The 21,729-nt window shown below is 44.2% G+C and overlaps 1 protein-coding gene across 1 annotated transcript in view; it reads left to right on the forward strand.

Moving 5' to 3' along the window:
• SYT14 (synaptotagmin 14) overlaps nt 1-21,729 on the forward strand; it is a 486,478-nt gene that overhangs the window by 319,389 nt on the left and 145,360 nt on the right. The window lies entirely within an intron of this gene.

Raw genomic sequence — 21,729 nt, forward strand, 5'->3', positions numbered from 1 at the left:
ATTAGCCCAACTATAAATACAATTTATTTTGAAGAGATGTAAACCGGTATAGTATGCATGTTTGGGTACCCTCTGCGAGAAGGTCCACTCGTTTCATCATCCTTTTTGTTTTTGTAGAGCCTGAATATCCTGTATAGAATATCGAGTGGCCACAATATCATGACGAAAATATTGAGAGCCAAAATATCGACAGGTACGTATGTAAAGATTATCTAAACCTAACTCCACATCTTCGTACCCTGAAAATATGTATGCATATCTTCAAGGTACATGAATGTGGAGTTAAGATAGTAAATCTCTACTTACCTACATGTACCTGCCTCTCGATATTTTGCTCACAATATTGTGGCTATTCGATATTCGGTACTCAATATTCTGGTGTAAACCTCTTTTGTCCATTTCAAAGGAATATTTACACCAAATTTTATCTGATTTTTTAAAGATTTTTAAAAGGTGCCAAACAGTTGAAAAAATGCCTTCAAAACTGTTAGCAATAACTTGTCAGGACGTGTTTTTAGGATAGTTTCATCTCCTTGATCACTTTACAAGACACTTTATAGAAAGTGGAGCCACCAAACGGATTTGATTTACTTAGATTTTTCGAATGGAGTATCCATTAATCGCTGACAAACCTCTTGAGTGCTTGGTCTCAGTGATGTTGGCAAAGATGAGTAAATGTTTTTTAAACTTTACTCAGGAAGCATGATATTCTGGTAGTAGCCTTTGGCCTGAGGTAATACGACAAAGAACATGCAGTGTGAAGGTGATGTAAAAAAAATCATATGAATAACAGCTCATTGTGGTGCGTTGGTAGAGGCTCACATATCTTTAGCTGTTCTTGTTATAAGGTAATATTCTTCACGGTTCACATCAATTTAATGGTGCCATATGTTTACATTTGAAGCCATATTTCTAGCCCAACATTTTATTGTTGTCCTCAGATGAAGAACTATAGTTTATGGTGTAAGGTGCAATTATTAAGGTAACAAATTATTGTAATGTGTCACAAGACCATGCGGTGATAACTGCCAGAAGTACTAACTGGGCTTGATATTACTACTATATAAACCATAGACCTCACTAACAATGATGTATGAGACACATCTTACATAGAGTAGCCAACTTTATCGCCCTCCAGCTTCGCCACACCATCAACTGCTCCATCGAAACTGCCAACTTCCCCCATGACTGGAAATACGCCGAGATCAACCCCCTGCTGAAGAAGCCGTCTGCCGACCCGACAGACCTCAAGAACTTCAGACCCATCTCCCTGATCCCCTTCCCTTCCAAGGTCATCGAGAAGGCCACCAATGCCCAACTCTCTGAGTTCATCAAAGAGAACCACGTGCTGGACACCTCCCAATACGGCTTCCGAAGCAATTCCAGCACCGAAACCACACTCCTCACCGCCACTGATGACATCCGCTTCCTCCTCGACCGGGGTGAAACCGCAGCCCTCATCCTACTCGACCTCTCGGCCGCCTTCGACCATGTCTCCCACTGCACCCTAATCATAAGACTCCACGACGCCGGCATCCACGACAAGGCACTGGACTGGATCCACTCCTTCCACACAGGCTGTACACAGTGAGTCAGACTATCCTCATTCCTCTCAGAAACTATAGAGATCAGCTGTGGAGTGCCCCAGGGTTCCTCCCTGAGCACAACACTCTTCTTCGTCTACATGGCCCTCCCTCGCAGCCATCGTCAGAAGCCACAGACTCAACATTGTCTCCTTCGCCGAAGACACCCAACTGATCCTCTTCCTCACCAACAAACCCACAGCCACCAGAATCAACTTTCACAGCGGGATGAAGGCAGTCGCTACCTGGATGAAAGGCAGCTGCCTCAAGCTCAACTCGGGCAAGACCAAAGTACTCATCTTGGGACCCACCCCATCAGCCTGAGGTGACTCCTGGTGGCCCACCGCATTGGAAACCCGTCCCACCCCTTTGGACCATGCATGCAACCTTGACATCATACTTGACTCCTGACACAATGAACTGCCAGATCAACGCAGTATCCTCATCCTGCTCCCACACGCTCCACCTGCTTCGAAAGACATTCAGATGGACCCCAACAGAATCCAGAATGATGGTCACCCATGCACTCATTCTCAGCAGACTCAGAGGTCAGTAAACTACAGAACGTTCAAAATGCTGCAGCCAGACTATTCCTCGACATCAAGATCACTCCTTAGCACACGTTATTGATTATAAGCAAATATGTATAAACAGTATATTGGCATAAATAAACAATATATAAATCAGGAATTGGTCGTTTCTTCTTGTCAGTTGTTCTTTAATAGTATATACTTCTCCTTAGTCTGTCTGTCACCAGACATCTCCCCCTGCAGCCACATCACACAAAACCTTCGACAACACCACTGGCTCCGAAACAACAAGATAATCTCCTTCAAGCTCCTCACACATGCCTGCAAAGCCCTCCACGATGCAGGACCAGCATATCTGAACCACTGCCTGTCATTCCATGCACCCACCAAACAACTCCACAGTGCCCAACTCGCCCTGGCCTCCGTCCCTTGGGTCCAGAAGACCAGAAACGGAGGCAGATCCTTCTCCTACCTCACCGCCAAGACTGGAACACCCTGCCCCTCCACCTTAGATAATCCGTGTAGTTGACCCAATTCAAGGAGGACCTCACGATCTGGCTCTTCGAATGAGCCTCCACACCCTGTTGGATCAGCAGCCCCCCTCCTCCAGCACCTTGAGACCCTCACGGGTGAGTAGCAGCGCTATGCATACCCCTGATTGATTGATTGAATGCCAGCCAAGCTATGCAATAAGGTTGTCACCCACCTTACGGCTAGTAGATGCATGTAGGGGCTCACAAGGGGGTAGAGTACATGATAACTGATGTTATCGAGTGCCTCCAACATTAGTAATGCTTTTAGCACATGAATATATCAGTTCTGTGACTGCTTTCTTCACTTCCTTGTCTGTTAGTGCTGTTACTAACGTCCTGTTCTTTCAAGGAATCTAATTAACTTCCCACTGTCAACATTTCAATGAAACACCTAATATTCATCAAGGCTTGTGTCTCAGGCTTACGCCTCAATAGAGTGATTTATGCAGACTTATTGTCATCCACTTGGCCCATCACCACATTTGATATTAAGGAGCAGTTGGCTCTGGAATCGCTGTTTTTTTCTGACAGGACCATGGCTCTTTGAAGAATGCAGTGATGGGGTGCAACAGTGAAACAGACCACCTCCTCAACCTCAAAGATGGCCTCAAATCCCTTTGAAGGCTGATTTGTTTATTATCAATCATGGTAGAAAGCACTGTGCTCTTGTGTCTTGTGTTAACAGAAACCCCCAGTCCATTGAACTTGCCATAAACACATAACACGATTGGCGGTCTGATGTTTTTCTTCCTCCAAGCACGCCTTCTTTTATTTCAATGAGTAAGTCCATTTCCCACTCTAAACAGTGACCAATATCCTTGTTTGGGAGCAAAGTTCTCTTGACGAGGTTGTAAAAATACAAAGCAGAAATATCCTTGAAACGTCTCATTGTACCTTGCAAGGTTGCGTTTATTCCTTCGCAAACATTTCTTTCTTCAGTGTATTTCATTACAATTCAACAGCCGACATGTGTTTCACAAAGTAGTAAGGTTCTGCTTTTTCAGTGACACAGAATGAGGAAATCAATTACATAAGTGGTTCTGCCCTCTGACCCAACTTGCTTAAAATATTTGTGGCTTTAATATGTATTAGTATTTAGAGCGTTCCTTATTTTGTTCCAGTATTTCTTCTAGTATTATTTAGTCTTGTCTGTAAGGACCCACAAATGTAAATCTCCTGAAGAGGAATCTGAGAAGTGAAGGTCATACTACAATACTTCCAGCATGCTCTCGGTATGACTCTATCTATTCTTTCTCAAAGGGTAGGCGATGTGGTGAAAGTGCATGAAGAAGAGTGCTGGGCAATAAATTGCAGATCATTACCACTAAGTATATTATTTGGTGGTTGCTGATGGTCAATTATTTTGTGACAGAGCGTTTCAGAAAAAAGATTTTTTATATTTGGCACCTCTTTCGGTCCAAGATGTAAGTTACCTAGCTTCATCACTTTTAACATCCTTTTGCTATGTTTATTCAAACATTTTGAGTCACTTGCGTGTAGATCGGCAACAAAAAGCTTTTCAGCTCCTCCTTAGAATTCAACCTTCACCTCCTAATCAATCCCAAGCAATATTCTTGGCTTTCCGTTTATACACGAAATGTGTATTTGAACGTGGTATATTGTATTCTAACTGAGGTCCTACCCAGAAGAAGACGGGTCGTCAGGAACTGAGCTGGTGGCATGTGTCTATTGGATTCCCCCCTCCTTAGAGGACCCCTCAATCAAGGATGCGCTGGAATCTCCCTGACATTTCACATCATCCATCAGGCTAAAGTGAGTGCTGCATGGTAAGCTTGAAAGGAGTTGCACAGTTTAAGTGCAGATACCCACTTTTTCCATACTAGGGAAATATTCTCCTTGGATTCAATAAGGAAAAACAGAATGGGAACCTTGTCGAGACTTTTTATAAGCGGGATGTGCACCCGAGGTGCCCTCTATGCCTTTTCCAGAAACATATGGGTGACATTACTGGCTTTGTCTAAATTGCAGCCGGAAACACATTTTCAAAAATAAACCAATCGGCTGCCATGGCATTAGGGTTTAACACGCCTATGAGCAGTGAAATTACATGGGAGAGGAAAGAGATTTCAAACTCAGAGCAGCTAGGAGGTCCAGAAGAGCTCAGAAGACCTTTGTGTAATTGAGCAGACCTGTAACTCTGAGAGGGGTCCCAGGTGAGGAATTGTACTTGTTGGTGTGCTGGGGTTTAATCACTTTATTTCTTCCTTACCAGATTCAGTCCCTTGGAGAAAAGAAACAGTCAGAGAGAATGTAAAATTTTCTAGCGTTCTACTTGCAGGCTAGGATTATGCTTTCATTTTCTCAACTGCGCTCATAGGAGCTTCCATTTGAAAGCACAAAAATTTCAAGAAAGAAACCAAATTCTATCACGTGAAACATTTGGCCTGTCTTATCCTTCACGCTCCGAATCCAGCAAATTTTTCTTTGCTGCGAATTGTTAAAGTAAGTGCTGCGACGGACTCCTCCAATCCAATTATGTTTCTTGTTTCTGTTCACAGTTTGATATAAAAGATAACCCGCATGAAACATGTAAAAACCATTAACCTCACGTTCAACAATTATCAATCACAATCATATTGCAATAAGGAGATAGAAAAACACAATACAATTCACCATCAAGCAAAACACCGTCATGAAAATGCTCCCTATTATAGTCAACAGGGTGAAATAATCCTCGCCTTAGTGTGGTTAATAGAACTAATAGATTTCTGCCACAAAAGGTAGGACATCTTAGATTCTATGTCTGGATCAAATGTGAGAATTGTACTTGTTTAAAGCTTGGTCACAACTGTGATAGCAAATGTTGGAAAGGGCTGCACAAACATCTTTTGGAACATTACCATGGACCAACCCGCTGACTTAAGATGTCTTCTAGTCAAGGCCCTGTCAAAAGGAAACCACTGTATCCCTTGCTGAATGAGCTTCAAAACGCCACTATGTAAGCTCCAGCTCAGTGCATGATCTGTTTGATCCTCACGCCAAAACTGGGCATGACCTTGGACAAATTGTGACCTGTATGAGCTTACCAACTGATTTGCTCCCCAAGGTCTAAGCTCCCTCAATTGACCTTGTATACCTTCAAATATTGGACCACGCACAGTTAGGGGCTCACTGTTAAAGCGGCACACAAACTGACTTACTATGAGATATATCTCCTGGCTTTAGTGATTTATCCTTTTTGGTATCAATATCCTGAAATAGACATCCATCATCTGCAGGAAATCAGATACAATAACATGGCTAATATGTGCTTCGAATCCACTGGAGCGGTTCACTCTTCATTTACTCAGTGCCTCCACCAGTGACCACGTACACTGGAAAATGGAGACCAGTGATATGAATCGGGAGAAGGGAATAGGATAAGGAAGTTAACAGAGACACTTCACCCCACGATTCTGACTCATAACTTCTGCTGTTTAGGAGTAGCTGCAAGATATAGTGGATAGCTATATTCAAAGAGATATCTTTAGCAACTTACCCTAAGAAGGTCCTGCGCTTAATTGTAATAGTGAATGGATATACATTAGCAATATCTCAGTGTAGCCAACTGTAATTGGATATGAAGCCTGCAATGTCTGCAACCTAAACGTATTAAGAATGAGTACCTTGAACATATATGTATAGTATAACATCTCCCTATGCCTTGAATAACTACTTTAGAGAACCACAATCCCTATAAGCCCCAGGCTCCAATCCCTATAAGCGGGGGGCTACATGGAATTATTCGACAAGGTCTTGGATTGGCTTGCACACTACAGAGGTTTTCATTTTTCTCTTGCTAGTGATAGCCTGCTGAATTGCAGGGTAGGATGGATTGGGCCGGGTCCATCTGACTCGTGGGGATTGTGTCATATTGAATTTCAGAACATTTCATTTGGTACAAAGTCTATTGTTCTGGCCCATAAATAAGGCTGGTGCCAACAGCAACATAATCCTGGTTCCGTTATATTATTTTTATAAATGTGTTCCCTTCACCTCCAGGCAGATAACAGCTCGGCATCCACGATCGATGATAGCGGCAGGAGGAGTAGGGAGAACACCTCTTCTGTGTCTCAAGTTTTGCAAACAGCTGGGCTACCCTCAGGTGTTTCTTCTTGTGGTGGGGATCAGATTTTAATATCTGCCGCAAATCGTTATGATGCTCTTTCCAGTGTGGACTGACCATTGGATGGTACCAAGGCGCCTTTCCCTGCTAACAATCCTAGGGGAGATGGGTTCTCAAAAAAGGGCCCAATGTCTAAAAATAATAATCATACTTTTTCCTTTCTTAGCAGGAGCATTGCTGGGCTCAAGGACAAGTTTACCAACCCGGCTTGGCTTAATCACATTGCCAAATATGATTTTATTGCTTTACAGGAAACCTGGTACATTATTCTCTCCTCTTGTGCAGGTTTTGCTTGTAATTACTGCCCTGCTATTCCTTCTACACGTGGCAGGGTAAAGGGTCAATCTGAACGTAAGAATGGAAGTGTCGGTTACAGACACAGGAAGGTCGGTCTCTATGACCCTGCTCGTCAAGGATAATATGAGTCCCTTTCCTTTTAATCTGATCAATTTTTATAATAATGCCTTTCTAAATCCTGTATGCGCTCCTTTTGTTCAATTGTTTTCCGTCTTAATGAATCTGAAGCCACTAGGGTCTGGATTCTTATTCCAGGCCAAAGTGAGGCTCTGTGGGGGCTTCAATGCTAAATTGACAGGTAATCCTGAGACGCTGAGGTCTAAGTGCTTTGTATCATTTAGTGGTCAATCAGACAACAGAAGAAAAGAGTTCAGTCATTATCTGGCTGTACACAATCTTCTTCATATTGTAGATGTGTTCAAGGGAAACTGGCCTTCTCTGGCAATCCTTAGAGGGGCTGGGTGGGCTTCTGTCATCGACTACATATTTGTTACTCTAAATATTTTATTTAGGTTCTCCCAGGGTGCTGTTTTAGAGATGGAGGACACTTCCCAGTACTTAGGATAGATAGCCCTACAGAAATAATCACTTTCACCCAGTTCTACTGTCTGAAGTAAGCGAGGGAGCAATGACTTATCATTATGAACATTTAATTTTGTGTATTAGGAACCACCTCCAAAAGCCAAATCGGTGTGTCCAGGAGAGTCCTTGATGGTGTGATAGGCATTGCTCAGCAGTTAATCGCAGGTTAAGAATGGCGCTCACAGCTACGATGAAAGATCCTACTGTGGTTTGTGTAGCTCAGAAGCTTTATAAAAGCACTTTGAAGGCCAGGTATGATGCCTTGAATAAAAGGAACTAGGAGCTCCTGGGAAGCTCTGCTCTTTCAAATAATAGCAAAGCATTCTGGGACATGGTTAAAAAGTTCAAACAAAGGGAAGCCAAGGCCAACCCCCTCTTGAACTGTAATGTTCTGGGCCCCAAATGGGTTTCGCAATCCAGTTCTATCTATCATTCTGTCATATAGAACTAGAGGAGAGTCTGGGGGTAATACTTCAGGGCAAATTACATAACCCGCCCCTATAGTCTATCACCTTACCAAAGGCAGAGGAAGCAATCAGGCAAAGTCCAGATGGTAAAGCCCCAGGACCGCATGGGGTCCCTATGGACCTTATCAAATGTAATGCAAATTTGTGGCGTCCTTTGATCACAAAAATATTAAACAGCTCAGTGTGTAAAAAGATTCCACGCTCATGGGCCCTTTCTACCATAGTCCCCATCTTTAAGAAAGGAGATCATATGTTGCCCATATGCTATCCCCCCTATTTCCCTCATCGACAGCACCGTTAAAATTACCAGGAGGGTGATATTCAACCATTCAAAATCATGGAGGAACCTAAAAAGCATTCTGTGCCCTCATCAATTTGATTTTCGTCTTGGGCTGGGGACATTCGAACAGTGCCTGAATTTACATCTAATAGTTGGAAAGTACATCATCAACAAGCGCTGCCCACTGTACATGGCCTTCATGGACCTATCAATAGCATTTTATTGTGTAAACCAAACCAAACTCTGGTTGATGCTGTTGGATCTGAGGGTTGAGGTGGCACTGGTGAATTTTTTATACAACCTTCATGAGAACGTAGCTGCGAAGGTCCGATTTAGCCTGGCAGGTCAAATGTCTAAGATCTTCCCAATAGGAAATTGATGGAGGGCTAAGCCTGTAGAAGCTATGTTTCTAGCCCCTAGTACAAGTTAAACAGTCCACCCTGAAGCTTGAATTGGCAAGACCGAGGGACCTTTTTAAGTATTTTATTTGTGAGTCATGTTTTAGAATATGGGATTATGGAGTACTAGAGTATATCATGCCTTAGCAAATGTCTTTTAAGCAACCACAACATGTCTAACGGTCTGGGACGCACAAGGTACCAAAGTGAATGTAGCGATCACAGGATTGTGATGGGGCTGCCCATCTTTCTGCTGTTCTGCTGTATGCACGTCACAGTTTTTTGCACTTGTTAGATTGCTTCTCACCATGCTGCTATGTTGGATGCACTTTATTCTTCTGTATGTTTCATTTTATGTACCTTTTATGGCCATTGTTGTGGTGAATAAAGTATACAATATGATACAAACCACCTGAAGCGTGGTCACTATGCACTCCCTGCAGAATGTGAATATTACTTTGTATCTAACTCTGCAAGATAATCAATAATGTTAATATTCTTCTGTTTCCCTAATTTAGTAAATTGTTTAAATACACTAGCGCTCTAATACCAGAGACTTTGACATTTCATTCATAGCGTGAATCACATAATCCAAGTTGAGAATCCTTTTTCTTAGGAAAGTGTAACAACCTGCAGTCTTAGAAGAGCTTAAGAAATAGTTCAAAGTTCGCTTCTACCAACAACACAACTTGATTAATGCGTCTCTCTATTCCCAACCTGCTTTAATACTAATCCACTTGGAAACAAATCATTCCTGGCAAGGCCATCCAATATCCGCTGAGCAAGATCCTGGCTGGAGCAACATTGTATCATGATTTCTTAGCAAATATACTGTAGGCCATGAGGGAAGTTATACCCAAGTATCCAAAAGGGATGATGTCTTTACAAGGCCTGCTGGGAATTGTAGTTCCCTTGCTGGATGCTACCACGTAGTGTATTTCTACATATAAGAAGCCTCTGTCCAAACGTCGCTGACACAATGAAATGAAATGAAATACCAGTATTAGTAAAGCGCGCACCTACCTCCGAAGTGGTGTCCCGGCGCTGTGGACCCTCGGGGAGATTAAGCGAGCTATTGCCCAGAGTCACATGGTGCTGGGCTAACCTGCCGCCGGCACTGGTAATCGAACCGTGAACCCTGTAGTCCGGAGTCAGGCACCCTGGCCACTGCGCCACACCTCTTCCACTCTGCAGGAAATGCCAGCCTTTCCTCTCCGCCAGCAGGTTTGAAGTATTGCTTCCTCACACTTGCCATGTTCCTGGCAGTAAGCACCCACCCACCTGGTAGTGTGTCTTTGAAGCCCCCTCAATTTTTTTTCCGATATGTCATTTCTGCCAATGGCATAGGCATGGAGTTGTAGGTTTGTAGATCATAACTTTGGATGCAAGTACTTTGGGAGGCATTACATGGTGAGCCACTACATCAAAAGTGCTATTACATCGCAAATGTGTTTTGAAATTGTTTTGTATACTGTACATAAAAACACATAAAAATAAGCTATATACACCTATAAAATATATTCTGAGGAATACTTCTAACTGCTGATTCCTCATTTTGTGAATATTCCCCAGGCACCAGACAGAATCTGGAAAACTCGAAAGGAGTACTCCTGCGTGGATGGTGTTGTGCTGCTCTGTGTCAATGCTGTTCTGCTCTGAAAGGGATGAACAGAGCTGCATGTAGGCACCATCCATGCATGCTGATGTCAGTTCCTCATGTAATCTATGAGGAGATTTTCCTATTTTTATTATGGACATGTCCTCTCCTAAAATGACGTGGTATCAGCCTTAAAGGGACTGTTGCAAACATATGTCTGTGATGGATCCCATCCAGGTATGTCTCTGGTGCTTGGGGTCAGAACATAACTCCAGGACCTATGAAGACTCTGCCAAGAGAAACCCCAAAGTCATACGGGATCACAAAGCAAAGCTTTATGTTGCTATGCTAAACACTGCCAGACTCCATGTCATGATCAGCCCAAGTTGAAAGGAAGGCTCTGTTCCTGCTCTCAAAGTCATTCCCATGACAGATCTTCACTCTAATCGAAGTGTTCGGGTAAGCTCAAGAAGAAAAAGCATTTAAAAATCCAGAATTTGCCCTTTCCTGCCACTCTCAATCCCCAAAGAAGGCATAAGTGCATCATTGTGCCACATGATCTTGCTGCCAAACTCCTGAGTAGCCATTTCCAAGTCTGGTCCCATTACTCCCCGAATTTCCAGGTCCATCAGTGACATCACAGCAAGTTGCTATGCTGCATATCTTTGGTATGCTACCAGTTCCCTCTGGTTCAACTTTGGGTCCAAGTATACGCAGGGGTCTGCAGTAAGACTTCTGGTGGTTTCGTCCTCTACACTGTCTGAGCCTCTTTAACGCACTTGAGGTTCCCCATCGACTGCCAGTCCTAATGCCGTTTCCTGCGTCATCGATGCTGGTCCCGAAATCCCGAAACCAGTGATACCACAGTAAGAGGTGCACATTATAGTGATCTCTAACACCTATTCAAACTTTTCCCTACTTCAGCTGAGGTTTCATTCTAAATCCACCAGAGTCCAGCCTTTTGGAAATCCTTTTGATTCTGACACACTTCCCTTACCATGGTGCCATGCACACAAGTAAAATCAACTTTTCTGATTGGATTTTAATGACAACCAGCACTATTATGATGCGGGCAAATTTCTCCCCCAGTATGATGAAAAAAACTGATATGAAGCTTTACAGGATGGTATTGATCTGGACACCTCTCCAGACACCAGACTGGGGACTCCCTATGACCGTCAAAAAGGAAAGTATATCTTTAGCAGTTAAGGTCAGACAAGCTGTAAAGATCCTTGACCTACATCTCCCCACTATGGAGGTTAAGACTACTGTCCTCACTGAGGTCTTTCAGCCTGGCAAGGACCCTCTCAAACCTCTCCTGCCCTTCAATGAGGTGTTTATGGACACGTCGTAGAGCATGTGGTCAAAACCATGTTCTGGCCCCCGGTCAATAGGCAGGTCGCCCGATGCCACGGACCAGCTCGAGGAGACCCTGAATTTCTCATGTAGCTTCCTATGCCGGAGAGCTTGGTGGTTCAGGCATCCACCAGCAGAGTTAATCCTAACACCTTTCCTACGACTCCACCTGACCAAGAATCAAAACAGATGTAAACATTTGGCAAGCACATGTTTTCTACTGCCAAGCTTGCCCTAGGTCCTGTGAATGTCAGCTGCCTTCTTGGTCGATACACCCATGCTTTATTGAAAATGATCTGTGTGATCTTAATGGTGGACCCCGAGGACTTGAAGGCATGTCTAGCGCAAACTATTCAGCATAGACCGAATGCAGTTAAATTGTTTAGCCAGTCAGACATGACCGATTGCTTTGGTTGCGTAATTTGGATGTGTGGTGCTGTGACGCCATGCTTGGATGAGGTCAACAGGCTTCTCAAGGGATGTCTAAGAATCCCTAATGGATATGCCATTTCACGACTGTCACTGCGTAGGTGAGAAGGCTTATTCGGCTCCAGAGCGATTCAAAGAGAGTCGTGCCACAACTTGCTCCTTGGGTCGTGCTGTGGCTACTATGCCGTTTCCCTAACAATTTTGTCCATTTCAGGCATATGCCAGTCACTTCCAATACCAACAACTTCAGACCCCACTGCCAGCACAACAAACTTTGGTCTGTTGTGCAAGGCAGTGGGACTCTCCTGCTCCCATGAAAGTCAGGACATGAAAGTCCATGGGAGTGCAGGGACCACGCCGGGTCGGAGAACCATTTAAAACCCTTCTTGATCCTAGGACCCCAGAGTGGCTAGTCTATTAGCCTCCTGATCAGAACCCCAGGGACCTAACAGGTTCCTCAACAGCTCCTGGTCAATTCTTCAGCGAGTTGCTGACCCACAGGAGGTGCCTCTCAGGCCCTGAACCTTTGGTGTGGCTCTTGAGCTCTTAAAGGCAAGCTTTTGGACTCTTCACAAATGCAAATCGCTCTATTTCCATAGGAAACGCCCTGCTGGCACTGAAAATCAGCACGAGCTATCGCCGGCCCATCTCTTCACATAGTAGTATCGACCACTCATGGGGTCAACCACAGTGAAGCACCAGCCTGCTCACCACAACACCCCACCTGCTCCTTGCACCATGCTGATCACAGTCAGCGACGATATCCTTTCTTCTCGTGACCCTCTCCAACACAAAAGGGACTCTTGTCACAAAACTTGAGACGGTAAACCTTCAGCTGGAATGATCTGGGATTGCACCCGACCTGCACTCCATAGCGCTTGAACATTTAACTTTGACCTGGTCCAGCTTTGCTAGATAGCCGCGATTTGCGCTTTGTGCTTTTAGGTGCTGTATTGCAGTTTTTTCTTTAAAAATTAGTTACTCTGGTTTTACTGATTGGATTATTGTCATTTTGGTCTTGTTTTATTTATTACATATTCTGCTCTATTTTTCTAACCTTTTGTGGTATCTTTTTGTGTGGTGTTTTCACTGTTTTAGGGTTTGAAGTGTTGCACAAATACTTTACACCTGACTGCTCTATGGCAAGCTACCAGGGGGTTGAGCACAGGTGAATTTGGGATTTGTTTTTGCCTCACCCTGACCAGGATTGTAGTTGTTGCTTGACCAGGGCTCACACCCCAGTCAACCAGTAACCCAATTTCTAGCAACCCCTGAGGAGTTAGAGCAAGTATACACTTTTTAAAAATTATTTGTATATTATTTAAATATTTTGAACATAAAACAACACGTTACCTTTCCTATCAGAAATACTATAACATTGTTATTATCAGTAGAATACTTTGAAAAAATATATTTTCATCATTATATTTGTATACAAAACAATGATCTTATATTCCAGGCCCAATACTCTTACGGCACATTGTAATTTCACTTTGTCCATTCAGATTATACACCACTGTGAGCTTTTATGTCAGGTGGGTATATTGTAGCGTTTTTACCCTATGTGTTTGTTACCCTGCACCACTGCCATTTATGTCAATAAATGTCTTCAGTGGGATTGGGAACATGCTACTTTAGAATAAATCTAAGAATCGAGGGAGAGTTGGCATTTTGGTTATGACCACTGTCTTGCACCAGTGCAGTAGAGATGTTCAGAAATGTACTGAGTTATTGAGTTATTTATGGTGTGTAATAATGTATCTGTGTTTAACTTGTGACATTTTCTTTCAGTATATGTTACAGCAATTCCTACTTATTGAATTTTTTTTTTGACCCAGGGTATCTCCATCTCTGGTAGTTACTCGAATTCGTTCAAAGGAAGGGCTCCTAATGGGAATATTTGTGATTTTTGGCTGTTTATTGTTAGCCCGGACTTATTGCTGAATTCTTTTATCAATCTTGCTAGACTTTGTAGCTGCTCTACAGGTTTTGTCAGGAATGTCAAAAGGTCATCTGCATGTAAAGATACACTGGGTATGATTCACAAAGGTAATATTATACATCTTGTGTAGGTTTACATTTGTTTGGCATTCACAAAACTGCATTTTAATCGTATCTTTACGAGTGCGGAGACTCCGCAGTCGGGGCGGAAAACTGCACACTGAAAAGATAGGCATGCTCTATCTTTTTATGTGCGAGTTCCCCGCTCCGACTGCGGAGTCTCTGCACTCGTACACTTACAATTAAAATGCAGTTTTGTGAATTCCAAACAAACGCAAACTTACACAAAGTATAAGTTTACCTTTGTGAATCAGGCCCTGTGTGGTTACAACCATATAGTTATATTCCATAGTCTTGAAAGTCATTACAGACTTTGTAGGCTACTAGGTGTCATGGTGGCTGTAAAATCAGATGTTGATCAGAAGGGATTGTATTACAGGAAAGAATACAATTAAATGGAATGAAAATAGTATCAAGAAAATAACTTACTAATTGCTAACCTTAACATGAAAACATCCAGGGAAATTAACTCACTTGAAACAAACTACAAAATGGGAGGGAGTTGAAATGATGTTCGACGCAAGAGAGAAATAGTGCATTTTGGGAATTTTGAATATACGCAGACTTGTCATCATGCTTCCTAATATGGTATTAGCGTCTTCTGAAATTATTGGAATTATTACGTGAAACATCTCTGTTAGACCTGGCATCCTTGGTGTGGGTTTCCCCTGTCTTTTTGCCTCTGCCCCCTGTATTTTTGCTGGTCTAGATGCTTTGGACACTTTGAAACTGCTCAGGGACGGCTTTAGTGCTGGTGGCGCACGGTGCGACAATCATTTTTGGCACCCCCACACCCCATGACCGCCGCCCCAGATTCCCTCACTACCACCAGGCAAAGGTGCCCCTTATCTTGCCAATCATAAGTTATTGCTAAACACAGCCCCCCCTCCTGTGGTAAGCGCCCGTTCCACAGGTCAGCGTCCAGTGTGACCTCACCAGTCGCACTGCCCTAAAGCCGGCCCTAAAACTGCTGATCAGTGCCAAAGTGCAAGTCCACCTTATGTAAATTATGTTATGGATTGGTGTCTCCATGATTGTCATGTTTGATGTACTGGTAAGTCCCTAGTAAAGTGCACTAAGAGTGCCAGGGCCTGTAAATCAAATGCTACTAAGTGGGCCGCAGCACTAATTGTGCCACCCACAGACGTAGCCCTGTAAAGGTATCTCAGACCTGCTACTGCAGTGTCTGCGCACAGTTTTTATTACTGCTATGTCGACTTGGCAAGTGTACCCACTTGCCAAGGCCTAACTTTCCCTTTTATTACATCTGAGTTACCCCTAAGATAGGCCCAAGGTACCCCTGTGGGCAGAGTGCAGTGTATGTGAAAGGTAGGACATGTACTTGTGTGTATGACATGTCCTGATAGTAAAATACAGTATTCAATTTTGTTTTTCACGATGGAAAGGCTATCTGTCCCATAGTGTAGAATTGAAGTTTATTTATAACATCTTATAAGTATAACTTCCCACTGGGACCAGGTAGGAAGATGGGGTTTAGTATGCATGAACTCTTTTAGTAAAGATGATTTCTATATTGTGTATGTTTGAAAATACCACTTTTAGAAAGTGAGTATTTTCTTGCTTAGCCATCCTATGTGCATCTCCTGGTTTGTGGATTGACTGTCTGGCCTTGGAGTGACATAGCTGGGGATGTGCATTCTCATCAGACAGCCACTGGGGGGTTGACGTGTGTTCTGCCTTTCCTGGATGAGTCAAGGCTAAGCTGACTAGACCTGGGCTGAATTTAGAGCAGTGGGATGAGATTTCCTTGCACCTGAATAGGCCTGATCTGCCTTGGACAATGCTGTCTCCACCTCCTGCCAGGAAGCTGGGCCAGAGAGGACAGTACTGGTTTGGACTGAGCACAGACACTCTCTGCCACAAGAGAACAAAGGGAAATGTGATATAAATATTGGGACCCAGACCCCAGGACTTTAGAACTCGCTTGGGTCAGGAACCTGCCAAGAAGAAGAGATGGGGAAGCTGTGAGGAGAGATTACCACTTTGCTGTGTGCTTTGCTGTATTGGCCTGCAGTAGCTGCTTCTGTCTTGGCCAGAGAAAGGACTGGTCTGAACTTTCTGCAGCTTCTTTGTGTGAGTTTCTCCAAAGACTTGAGGTAGAGCTTACCCCCTGCTCAAGAAGTCTCAGGAACAGCAAAGACTTCAACCTCCTCTGGGTACCGCCTCTGGGACCACGTGTCTCAGTTGCCACTGAGGGAAACTGCAACCTGACGCTACCACCAAGACCGCTGGCAGTTCAGTGACCTGAAGGCACTGCAGAGGGCACCGCCGCACTTCGCACCACAACCCTAGTCTCACCAACGACGACGACTGCCGCCGCTGCCACTGAGCCGCTGCTTGCACCGCGTTTTTGTGGGTGCCACACTCTGCACCGCCTCACATCACTCCGCCGCTCTGGGTTTACCGTAGGCGCCATTGCCAGATAACAATGCCGCTGTGGTCTGCACCGTGGTCTGGGGCACTGCTCGTAAGCTAAACAAAGCACCGCCCCATCCCACACCGCAGCCGTGGCTCACCGACACCAGCTCCCACCGACCGGCACCGCCGCCTACACCTTGACCTGCCAGCACCTCAACGAGCTCTGCCCAACTTTGCACCGCTGCCCCTGTCTCACCGATACCACTGGTTGACCGTCATAGAGCCGCTGCCAGCACCACGACCTGAGGGCACAGCGATGGTTGCTGCGACCAGCCCGCACCGACGCAGTCGGCCGGAACTAAAGGTACTGTTTACAAAGCTTCTCACACCAAAGCCGGTCCGCACCGATGCGGTCGACTGAAACTGTTGGATTTGGTTGTTTTCAGTACCAAGGTAGCATATGACGAAGCTACTGACTTTAAGGAACTGTATTTCTAAGGTTATTCTTGCAAAGTGCATATTTTTGATTATTGCTTACTGGATTTTTGTCTTTTGGTCTTGTTTGGTTTAGATAAAGATGACCTATTCTTCTAAACTGGTGTGGTGTCCATTTGTAGTGTTTTCACTGTATTACGGTATGTGTGAACACATGCTTTACACACTACCTCTGAGATAAGCCTGTTTGCTCGTGCCAAGCTACCAAGGGGGTGAGCAGAGGTTGTCTAAGGGAGTAACTCCCTTATCCTGACTAGAAGCAAGAGTCCCTACTTGGACAAAGGTGCAAACTATTGCCAACTAGAGACCCCCATTTCTAACAATCTCATTGATAATTCTGCTGTTGTTTGGTGATGTATGGAATTAATGAATGCTAACCAATTAACAATGATTTTAGGAGATTGGACTATGAATTTTTATTTCCATGCATCGTATTAGATATTGAATTGATGAACATTCATATGCTATCAATATTTAGATGTAATGGACTTGTTCATTTTATTTCAAGACACAGACTTAACTTTGAGAATTTAGTTTTTATCACCTACAAATAGATTTTATGAAAAAAACTGATTGTGGAAAGAACACTTGTTCAATGAATGGAGGATGACTTCATATGGATGTAATAGATCACTAGTTCAAGTCTGATGTCACAGAAGAATTATATAGCACGAATGTCACGGAACTATGTCTTAGGTGGATACATATGTGTTCATATGGTGATATAGATTACGAGGAATTGCCTCAGGAAGATATATGACTATATGACTGAAATTAAATGTGTAGGCCTTTAAAATTATCAGTATTAATGGTAGTTTACACTAGGACAAACAGTGGCAGGACATATGACACCTCACAGTCCTCCTAGATGAACACAGTAGTTCTGACTCAGGTTTTGTGAATAGTATTTTAACCATCCTGCTAAATGCAGGACTTTAGTTCATGACATGTAATATTGCAAAAAGTTATTTCCATCAAACCGCGTTGAAGGCCTTGCCTGTGTCTAACGCTACTAGGGCCATTTTCTTGTCTGTGTTTTCATTTTCACCCATATCAAGAGCAAGGGCGAGTCTTCTCCTCGGAATTAACGTGCATTGGTCTTCGTGTATCAGTGGGCTGATAATCTTGTTAAGTTGAAGCACCAAAACCTTACCCAGGATTTTGTAATCCTTATGAAGTAACAACAAAGGCGTGCATACTTTATACTTTAATTGGTCTTTATCTTGTTTTAATAACACTACAATTAATACCTCCCTCACGTATTTGGGTAATTCACCTTGTTCTAAAGAGTTTTGGTAAATTTACAGGAGTTATGATGCTAGTATGTCATTATAGTTTTGGAGCCATCCAGCAGGGAGTCCCCCTCTCCCTGGTATCTTACTTGTGCTAAGAGCTTCAATGGCCTCCATTATTTTTTCTAGAGTGAAAGGGGCATTTAGGTCTTCTCTTTGTTCATATGTAAATTTAGGAATACCTCTAGTCTCTATCTCTGGGAAATGTATCCCTGTGTTCATATCTGCTGTTTGTAATAAATAGTGTAATATAAATGTTAAAACACTTTTTTGATGTGACCTTGTGTGTGATGTAGAGTGTATGCCCAAATGACTGATTTTGCAAAAGTTCAGTTTGTATTGTTTTCTTCAGCATCTCTTCTCGATGCGACCCTTTTATACACTCCGTCTGTGCATCCCACATTCCTAGTCTCTGGAGATAGGGAAACTCCTTTTGGGTGGGGGATCGTGCCCTCAGGGCAATGGCCTGTCCTCACTGCTGGGCCATATTAGTCTTATTGCCCTCCTGGGGAGTGGATGGGGTGTTCACCCCCAATCTGCCCCCTGAGGGGTCAGAAAGCCCACAGGACAAGTTAGATTAAAATAGTTTTTGGTGGAGGGGTGCTCTCCTGAACATGGGCCTTTGCTGCCCCGCACCATGGGCCCAGTAGTCTTTCTGCCCCCCAAGTGGTTGATGGGGGTGTTCACCCTGAACAGGCTTGCCCCCTAAGGAGGCAGGAAGCCCACTAGCCACCAGGGCTGTTTACAGAGAAGACTATTTTTGGCCCGTGGGCATGGGTCTGTGCTATCCCCCCCCCTACAACCAGGGGCCTCATTAGCCTTTTTGCCCCCTGGGTGTAGATGTGGGTGTTCAATGCCAATCTGCCCCCCAGGAGGGCTGAAACCCAACTAGACACTAGGGTTTGTTTGGGGAAGACTATTTTTGGTGGGGACGCCCACACTGTGTTCCCTCCACCAGCAGACCCAATTGTCTTTCTGTCCCCCAATCTGCCCCTGGGGAAGGTAGAAAACACACTAAAAACCAGGGATATCATGTGTGGGTGGACCTCCCTAGTGTTGGACCTATCCTCCAGCCCTGAAACCCAGACGGTGTTTCTGACCACCTGGGGAGCAGAGCCCCATTGCTATGGCACGTTAGTTGAAATTACGATTATTTCGGCCGTAGTTTTGACATATAGTGTGACAGAGAAGGAATAAATCCAAATTGCTTCCTACTTGCCATGATGAACGGTTGCTCTAGTCGTGCCGGTACTCTGCTACTATGGGAAACCAACTAAAGCACATTTTGCAGATTAGACAACCACAATGTTTTCTTAGCCACTATACCCTACAAACCTCAACTTTGCCTAATATCATGTATGTTCTCACATTTCTGTGAAGGAAAGTTACAGAATCCTTGGGGAATAACACATTTCCTACCACCCTGTTTTCCCCCACTTGTTCAGATAAACACGGTACCCACCATGCGTGGCTGATCCTAATTCCTGCAGCACAGAGGCTCCAAAAATCAACATGGAGAAATCTGCAATAGGGGTAGAGGCAGTATTTGGGTCCGCCCTGTATGGCCACCCAGGGAAACCTATCAAACCCAGACATTTCTGAAACTAGGCATTCACAAGAGGCCGGCGTTGTGTGCCTCAGTGAATCCCACAATTGTTTCTTACCCACAATGCCCTGCAGACCTCAAACTTTGCAAAAGCTGCACATTTTCCTTGAATTCCTCTGATGTAAACATCCAGGATCTGCAGGGTTCCACAAAATTCCTATCATCCAGGTTTCCCCATCTTGTCTTATTTTTAACATCTACACATCTTAATATTTCTATCACTGTGTGCAAGATGTCCCTCATCTTTTTTGGCTAGCTGCGAGATTGTGCTGAACATGATGTTTGCCAGATTTTTTAAAAGTTTCCCAAAACATGTAATTTACTCCAGTCTCTCTCACATAGGAACACATACTAGCCAAGCTCACCATGCAGATTCCTCAGCGTTTGAATAGATAGCGCTGGCTCCATCTTTGTGATGGATGTTGTGCAGGTGTGATGTCACTGGAGCCATATCACACCACCCCGGTGCCCTAACGCCAGTTCCCTTTTTACCATGCCCTTTGACACAGAGCCAGAGCTGCTCGCTGTGAGTTTTTTCACATTTTTTAATCAAATTCCTACAAATATGTGCAGTGCTGAGGGAAGAAGTGAAGTTTCTGGCCTTTCTCTCTTGTCATGGACAAATATACATCTCTGACTCCCCACGAGCTATACCTGTGCAACTTGGGATCAAAACTCGACTTCAGCTCATTTGAGAAATGTGGTTTCATGAACGATATTAAGAAGTAGGAGACCAAGCTTTTCATGGCCTACATGTACAACGAGCACTGTAGCCAACACAGTTTGCGGTTGAGGTCAGACTCAAAGTTTCACTTGTCTCCCTCTCCCAAGTCATCAAGTGGAGGAAGCATACGAAGAAAAGAAGAAGGACAGATCGCACACCTCAACATCACTCTGACTCAAGAGTAGGTTACCTCAATGCTTTCTGCCTCCTGCTGAGTTGTCGGACATTACTCCCCTTGAGTACATTCCACTTCTACTTTGTCCTCTGGCTCTTGTTCTGGCTTTATTTCCTGATCCTTTGTCTGCTCCTCATCTGGCACTGTTGCCAGTACTGCCACTAATGCTGCTTCTGTGTTTTGCACCTATCCCAGCTTACCCAGAGCTTCTGGCACTGGAAGCCAGCCCAGTGCAGTTCCTTCACGCCATGATGGTACTCTTCAGGAATGCAGTATTCTCCTCTGTTGCGCTGGTGGGCACCATGGTTCTATTCATGACTTTAACTGGGCTGCCACTGGGGGGTTTGCCCTTGGCAATAATCAAACACAGAGGCCTTTTGCAAGGCACACCGCCGATGCCTGCTGGAGCTGCAACAGGGCCAAGACCCCTCCCAGTGGTTCCTCCACCAACCCTAGAGCCACCAATGGCGCCAGTGATGCCAAAAGGAAAGCATTCTCTGACGTCAGCCCCTCTCAAAGAACAGAACTCAAAAAGTGAGCCCGTTTTAAGGGGAACCAACAGGGAAGCACAGCAATTGGCTGATGAGGTCAGGTGCAGGAAGGAATCACAAACTGGGCGCACTCTACAACATCAGTACTTTCAGATGATGGATAACATCTTTAGGCAAATTTCGATCATATTCAGATGCCAGAAATAATTCCCCATGATGACAACAGCAGTGAGGTGGCCAACTTGCTGCCTCCTGTACATGTGGACACAACTGAGTACTTGCACTACAAAACGCCCATGGTCTTGATAACTCTCCAGAAACAAAGATG

The sequence above is a fragment of the Triturus cristatus genome, chromosome 6, assembly GCF_964204655.1.
Source record: "Triturus cristatus chromosome 6, aTriCri1.1, whole genome shotgun sequence".
Taxonomy (NCBI): domain Eukaryota; kingdom Metazoa; phylum Chordata; class Amphibia; order Caudata; family Salamandridae; genus Triturus; species Triturus cristatus.